The 8,596-nt window shown below is 40.0% G+C and overlaps 1 long non-coding RNA gene across 1 annotated transcript; it reads left to right on the top strand.

Annotated features, from left to right (window-relative positions):
* The first annotated feature begins 6,754 nt into the window (after positions 1-6,754).
* LOC114771319 (uncharacterized) lies at positions 6,755-8,338 on the top strand. Its single transcript, XR_003743551.1, has 5 exons — positions 6,755-7,198; positions 7,287-7,497; positions 7,727-7,794; positions 8,020-8,123; positions 8,246-8,338. It is a non-coding gene; the product is annotated as an uncharacterized LOC114771319 (long non-coding RNA).
* Positions 8,339-8,596: the final 258 nt, after the last annotated feature.

The raw sequence follows: 8,596 nt of genomic DNA on the forward strand, positions 1-8,596 counted from the left end.
AACAAACAAAAAACAAAACCTGAAATATGTGATAGTTGTCTATATGGTGATGCTTTTGTGTGTTTTATTGTTAATTTTATTATATTATCAATTAACTTTACAGGATACAGTGACTGCACATACAAACCAATGTCTGAAAAGGGAAATGTAAAAAGTACAAAAAAGTATTTTTTTTTAATTATCTGTATAAGCATTGAAGTGTTACAAAATAATTCTTGGCCTTGGTGTTTAAATTGGTTTACCTGAAGACAAAGGGTTGTTTGGGAAAATAGTGTTTTTTACAAAGTAAAACTTTTTGTAAACTGCTTTAAAAAAATAAATGAAATGTTTTGCGACAAAAAACGCATCTTCATTGTATTGTATGCTATAATTTTTATTTTATAACAATATTTTATAAATTACTTATTATAACAAATAATGCAGTCATGCACATTGCAGTAGCCTAATATGTGCTGTAATGAAATGTATAGCACTTTATTACTGTGATTGCAAATACAGTCTGTGCTTACTACTGTAACAATGATTACAGTATTCAGATTATTGCTGTAATAACAATTACAGTATTTTGAAGGTACTGTGATTCAATTTATAGTAATGGGCATGAACTCCCCCGACCTGCTGCTGCTGGTGGAGAACTGTCCTAAAGGAGCCGAGACGCTGGTCACCCGCTGCCTGCACATCCTCACCGATAAAGGTCCGTTCTGCTGGTGCCCGCCGTTCGTAACGAGTGTTACCATCAAGACGAGAGTCCGAACGTGTGTGTTCCTCCTCAGTGTCCCCCTCTCCAGAGCTGGTGGAGAGGGTCCGGGATCTCTATCACAAGCGGGTTCCTGATGTCCGCTTCCTCATTCCCGTCATCAACGGCCTGGGGAAGGTGGGTTGCGTTGATGCAGTCAGTGTGTGAGTGTGTGTGATACCAAGTCATGATCTTGTCCTGTTCTCCTCAGAAAGAGGTGATTCAGGCTCTACCCAAGCTCATCAAGCTGAACCCCATCGTGGTGAAGGAGGTCTTCAACCGGCTCCTCGGCACCCAGCACAGTAAGCTGGCGTTTCGTCCTGCTGTCCCCAGCATCTTCTGTGCAGCTCGGCGCTGAGATGTGTGTGTTCCTGCAGGTGAAGGCAGCTCCTCCATGTCTCCGCTGACCCCCGGCGAGCTGCTCATCGCCCTCCACAACATCGACTCCACCAAGTGCGACAACGTTTCCAGGACTTAAACAGTACAAGCAAGAGGCAGGAGATTGAGGAAACCCTGAAGGTCCTCCTCAGAAGGGAGAAGGAACTGTGTGGGCAACTCGTGCAGACCGCGTACATGAGAGCAGCACTGCAGCATCTTCGAGAAGCTTCACAAGGAGATGTGGAGAAAAGAAAACAGTACAAGAACCAGGCTGTCCAGGTTGATCTGGGAGGCTGGTGAACAGGACGCAGCTATGCGGACATCGCAAAGGCGAGCGTAACATGAGCGTTATTACAAAATGCAAATACGCCAAATAAAGAATCTATATAGAAAAGATGAATGAAATCTCCTTTGACTTTCTTGAGCTTCACACGTCCAAAACACAAGACAAACATTAAAAACCATGTTGTATAGTTCACCATGTACTATATTTCACTTGGATTATATACAACTATATTATTTTACGGGTTACGTAACAACACATTTACATTCAGTAGTGACGGGGACAGTCCCCCTGGGGACAGAGGGACACGATGGTAGTAAGTGGGGTTTGAACCTGGAACTTGGTGCTCTTCTGGTTCAGACGCGAGTGTGTTGGCCAAGTGTAAAACACACCAATAATAATGATTAAAAAGTGAAAGTGTCAGTAAACAAGAATCTACCTCTATGTACCATCCGACCTCTACAACTCATACAGGACGCAGCAGCACGACTGATGTTCAACCTTCCCAAGTTCTCCACACCGCCCCTCTGCTACGTTCCCTCCACCGGCTCCCAGTAGCTGCACGCATCAGGTTCTAAATACTGATGCTGGCCTACAAAGCCAAACATGGAGTAGCACCATCCTACCTCACAGCCCTTATTACACCTCGCACTGCACCTGGTATACTCCGAGCCTCCAGTACTGCTCGCCTGGTCCCTCCATCTCTGAAGGTAAAAAGAAAGACACAGTAGGATATTTCGGTAAATAAAGAATCTATAAAGAAAAAATGAATGAAATCTCCTTTGCCTTTCTTGAGTTTCACACGTCTTGTAGTGTAGATTCTACCACTCCCACGACGTGTTACACTGGTGAAGCGACAGTAGGATCTGATTCCGGTCAGAGAATCAGGAGCCTGGAGGCCAGCTTATCAATTATCTTATTTATTAACGAAGTATGTGTGTGTCTGTGTGTGTGTGTGTGTGTCTGTGTGTGTGTGTGTGTGTGTGTGTGGTCTACAAGAAACACAGAAAGCATACATAAGCAAACACTCCACAGAACATGATATGATACACAACACTGATTAATAACACTGCTTACAGTAATCTAACATGAAACAGACAATACAATCCTACATAAGCAGCTAACCAGCACTAGAACATTTTACCTAGAATATAAATATAGCAGCTAAAACACAGGAAAATTATTGAACCCCGTTAGCTTAGCGCTAATAGCAGGCGGAAATTAGCATAAGAATTAAATAATTCCCAAACATTACAAACTCTCTCTCTGCATATAAAACAGTATGAAAGGATAAACGAATCGAACACACGAGTGTGAACAACACTCCTCAGCACTTACTTTCCGTCATGAACGCACACATTTACATGTGAAAAATACGCGTGGCTCATTAGGTGTCACACTCTAACCGGACCAGATAGAAACAACTAAACAAATCTGGGTCTTTCTGACACGTCTAAAACACAAGACAAACATTAAAAATAATTTTATATCACGGTACAAATGATCTAATAATAAAATGTAGAATCAAAGTTGTACTGGTATCCGATTGGCCCATTTGTGTAGGGGGCGTGTCCATGTTCACACTAATGACGTGCAAAACAAATGTTTTTACTGACTGTGTACTATATTTCACTTGGAATATATACAACTATATTATTTTACTTGTTCCGTAACAACACATTTACATTCAGTAGTGACGGGGACAGTCCCCCTGGGGACAGAGGGACACGATGGTAGTAAGTGGGGTTTGAACCTGGAACTTTGTGCTCTTCCGGTTCAGACGCGAGCGTGTTAGCCAAGTGTAAAACACACCAATAATAATGATTAAAAAGTGAAAGTGGCAGTAATTTGATTTGGGACAAATAGCGTTGACAGAACCTTGTGTGTGTGGAGTTTACATGTTCTTCTGTCTCGGTGTGGGTTTCCTCCTGATTCACTGTCCAGAGAGGCACTTTTTTTTCAGCAAGAACAAGAGCCCAGAATTAATGTGATTGGCTGATATCATTTTTTTCAGCCAATCACAATGTTTCTGAGCTCTTGTTCTGTAGCGTAATCAGCTGAGTGAAACCAGCCAATCACAATGTTCTTAAGATCTTGTTCCTCCATCTGATTGGCTGAAAAAAAAGTGACATCATCAGCTTCGCTCTATTTAAGAGGTGAGCCGTGAAGAACTAAATCATTTCAGATTTACGAGAGTTCAGTATAGAGGTAGAGAAATGAAGGCGTGGAAGAAGTTTGTTAGGTGGACCAAGCGTCGCTTCTTCAAGAAGGACGTTTCCGTTGAGCCCAAAATGACCGATCTGAAATCAGCTCAGATGGGTCAGGTTGAGGTGTTCGGGGAACAGCTCGGCACACTCGAGGCGGTGATGGAGACATTCCTGGAAAGGGATCCCGGTCATCGTAAAGAAGTGGAGGAGATGTTCATGGCCTCTAATAATAATCTGGAGATGGCTATTCGTGACACGACACAGAACAGCCTGGCTTGGCGTGAAGAGCTGAGGCAAATTGCCATCCAGGAGGCTGAGAATGAAGTAAAAGAAAGACTGAGAGAAGAACAAGATCTGGAACAGCTGCGATTTGAGGAGCTTGAAGCACAGCTGAACGTGGAGAGACACAACAGAGAAGAAGCAGAAAGGTGTTTCTGTAACGTGAGAGAAACTGGAAAGCAGATGGAGATGGAGACACAGCTCCATACGCAGCTGGGGAGCATGCAGGCTCTTTATGAAGAGACGCTGCAGAACGAGAAGAAGGAGCAGGAAACGCTGAGAAGTCAAATGACAGATGAGCAGAGCAGGAGAGAGAAAGCTGAAAAAGAGCTTGAAGCAAAAAGAGAAAGCAGGAAAGAGGCAGAGAGGCTTCTCCTGGAGACAGAGACAAAGTTTCGTCATCAGCTGGAGAGCAAAGACAGCCTCCACGAGGAGACGCTCCAGCAAATGAAAAAGGAACTCGAGATGATGACAGCCGAACGTGACCATGAGCACAGAGCACGAGAAGAACTTGAAAAAGTGCTCCTTGAAGAAACATCTACCAGGAACGAACTGGAAAAACGTTTCCAGGACTTAAACAATACAAGCAAGAGGCAGGAGATTGAGGAAACCCTGAAGGTCCTCCTCAGAAGGGAGAAGGAACTGTGTGGGCAACTCGAGCAGACAGTGGACATGAGAGCAGCACTGGAGCATCTTCGAGAAGCTTCACAAGGAGACGTGGAGAAAAGAAAACAGTACAAGAACAAGGCTGTCCAGATTGATCAGGGAGGCTGTGAAATGGTGATAATCACCACTTGGTCTGAGGCCTAATAAAGTCCTGGCTTACATCATACGCCATTTGGCTTTGAAACAAATAAATCTGGAGAAATATCTAATAAAGCAAATACTTGTTTTACAGCACAGTTAGTCTTAATGTTCGATGTATCTTCCGATAATAAAGAAGCATGGCTGCTACTAACAATCATTTTAATAATCAATTAATCTGTCGATTATTTTTTATAAATTATGAATAAATAAAAGCATTCATTTCCAACCCTTTATTCAAAAACAGAATCTTTAGAAAATGCACGAATATAATGATAATTAAACACCAAAACATAACACCCAAAACATGCACATGTATGCTTTACTTGATCTGGCAAATATAGACTTTTTAAAATAAAGTGTCACCTGAGCTGCCGGAACAACAAATAATTTATGAAAAGAAATACAATACATATCAGAAAATTGAACAGGATTTGTTTGAATGTCAGAACTTGTCTCATTGTACATTTTACCTCTGTTTGTCACGACCACGGGCTGACGGGGGAAGGAAGCGCAGAGACGGGACATCTGGGCAAATGGGATTTATTAATACGCACAAAAGAAAAAGGCACGAGGGACAAAACAAAGGAAGCCAAGAAAAACAAACCAACAGGCGTGTGGCGGTTGCCAGGAACTGAAATCAAAGTTCAGGATCCACATCGATGCATCAGTGTCGGTTCCTTCTAACAGGGCTCCAACCACGGATGCCTACCCAGCAGCACCTGTCCATGGTTAGAGCCCTGCTGTCAGGCTGAGTGCTGCCAGCTGGGGCTCCTGCTGCACCCAGACGTGGCACCGTTACTCTCCAACATGTGTTTACCATGTAAAATCCAGAACTGGAACCAGACAGTTATGGAGCTAATATTATGACCAAACTATTTGAATGTGAATTGTGTAAATTTGAATTAAAAGGAGCTAATATTATGACAAAACTATTTGAATGTGAATTGTGTAAATTTGAATTATCAAAACTGAATTTGAAATTATTTTACTTGAATATTAGAGCTAATATTATGACAAAACTATTTGAATGTGAATTGTGTAAATTTGAATTATTAAAATTGAATTTGAAATTATTTTACTTGAATATTAGAGCTAATATTATGACAAAACTATTTGAATGTGAATTGTGTAAATCTGAATTATCAAAATTCAATTCTCTAAATTAAATTTTCTAAAATTAAATTTTCTAAATTCAATTTTCTAAAATTCAATTTTCTAAATTCAGTTTTCTAAAATTCAAACCCAGAAATTCAGATCGTACAGAAAGTAGGTCAGAGGTCATTCACAGGGAGGCGTAGATGATCTCCGAAAAGTCGAGCGAAGCATTTTGGTCAATTACAGAGCTGCTCAGGAGGTGACCATTCTTCTGCGTGATCATGAATCGCCCAGAGGTAAGTGATTTTTAAGCATTTATGGTTTATAATTATATATTGTGTTAGCGTTCCCAGCGTGTGAAACATTATCTGAGCGGTCTCTGGTGTTTGTATATTTGATAAAAGGGATTAGCATACCACCGTGTCTATATAGAACGCGAACACGCCGCAATAACTTTTAAGTGACAAAGCGGCCGTTGTAAAGAGCTTAGAAATAGAACAGGGAATCCGTTTGCTGTTGGGAATTTCGCATTCAGTGTAGACATTATCCCTGATTTTAATCATCAGGTTCTACTGTCTTCTGTCATGACGCGTCACACCGCTCGTGTCCTGTGTTAATACAATAACTCCGTTAGTGCTTCATTTATTTCCTTGATTGGAATCCACATCAGATCCAACTTGGATATAAGGTCACTCGATGATGATTGTAAGCTGTGTTTTGAGTTGAAGACTTTAACATTGTGAATAATCATTTAGATATATGTGTAGCTTGCAGGCACGATTAAAGTAGCTATATCGTTCATTTTCGCTTATATCATACAAATAAAACAAATATATAAATGTTATTAGTAGAGATGCCCCGATCGAGCCAAGGAATTGGCCAATATTCCTCATGATCAGACTATATTATTTAGGTAAACAACATTTTAGACGTTTCCCGAATATCAACACTACTGCAACGAGGCAAGTGACTGTCTTTATGAACGGGTTACTGAATCATTGGCTTATTTAATGATTCAGTAACCAATTCAATTTATGTCCTACTAACGATATTGTTTTTAGATACACATCATTAGTTTGTAGCTATATATAAAAATAAATATAAAAATATATATATTTTGCTTAAACTGTTTTTACAGGACAGCGAAGTTGTCAGATCAGCCAGGCACTTGTTGTCTTTGCTGACCTCAAGCAGTGCAGCTGGTCCCAGTCAGTTTTTTTTGTGTATTTTTATTTATTATTGTGGAAAGGATAGATAGTAAGGATAGTGTGGTAAAGGAAATCCCTGTTATGTATATGTATTTGTGCATACATAGTTTTATTAAAATACTTTCATTAAATTAATTTCATAATTCAGCCTCCATAGGCAGCACACTGTTCAGCAGAGGGCCACCATTCAAACTGAGATGACCAGGTTTTGCAACCACATTTTTTTTAATATTGACATAAGCCATCATGATATTATTTGATGGTTATTATTTTGGTTTTTGTTTTGCCAACAGATCATTTCCCGGGTTTTTCAGCAAAGGACGGGGTAAAAGGCGAATGCTGTCAATGCCCCCTAGCAAACCCGCAAAAATATTGCCTGTTAACTTTTATCTGCTTCCTCACCAATATGAGCGAACACCTGAGGAGAGTGAGCAACTGGTACATATGCAAGCTGGGTTGGGGTGAAAGACAATGCAAATGGTTGAAAATGCAACTTATGATGAAGTAAGTATGTGTGACGTCTCTCCTGTATCTTTTAAAATGATCTTTTTCTAATGTAACAGAGCTTAATTCATTAGTAACTCTGTATGTGGAACATGGGTGCTAGGGTGCTCTTAAGCACATTGCTATAATGTAACACTATAAGCTTTTTTTACCAGTGTTGCACTGGTAACTGTTGGGCATTTAATTTTTACATGGTTTGCTATACTGACAGTGTTATTTACATTGTAAGGTATGTGCCCAACTGAAGGAGCTGATTTCAGGATGTAAAGGGGGGTTGGCTTGTCTATAAGTCTTCAGGTAATCATCAGGAACATAGTGATACATTGCAATGAAAATAAATAAATAAGTAAAATCAAATACATTTCTGAATTTTTACATTATCACTAATACCATATTTCATATTTTATGTAATTAAATACCTTTGTGTCAAGCTTAAAACATGAATCCTGGCATAACAAAATAAAAGGAATGAAATCCAATAATACATTGTGTTTTTCTGTATTTTGTGTAATTTTTCTTAAGGTGGATGGGGCTCCCGGAAGCTTACACTTATCCCACCTGATGAGAGTGGGTACAGTGCCAAACATTTGAAAGCAGCAACCCAGGGTTTCAAAGGAGTTCTTTACGTAACTCCACTCATTCTTTGCATATGTATAATTTTAAAACCACATTAAAAAACTAATAAATGCTTGAAACAACATGAAAGAAAATAATTTACATTATATTGTTTTTATATTGTTCCCTCTAGGAAACTTGCCCCATTTGTCAAAAGAAAATGCCTTTTGATGTGATAAAGATTCATGCAAGTTTTTGCACAGGTGACAGGTAAGGAAAATCGCACAACATATTTTCAGTAAATCTTATTATAATAAAAAATTTTTATTGTTGTTTTTTGTACTTTCTTTGTGCTGTTAAGATTGCCACAGGTCTTCTTCACTTCTTCACTATACAATTGTGAATATTGTGTTTTTGTCAGGATTGCCTGCAGCTGGGCTCCACACCGGAACCCAATCCTGACGCCCCATAAATGCCGGAAGTTTCCGCCCGTTCGGGGTCGCTGGCATTTTCGTGAACTCGCTGCACGAACTTGACCTGATTT

The sequence above is a fragment of the Denticeps clupeoides genome, unplaced genomic scaffold (genome assembly GCF_900700375.1).
Source record: "Denticeps clupeoides unplaced genomic scaffold, fDenClu1.1, whole genome shotgun sequence".
NCBI classification, from domain to species: Eukaryota; Metazoa; Chordata; class Actinopteri; order Clupeiformes; family Denticipitidae; genus Denticeps; species Denticeps clupeoides.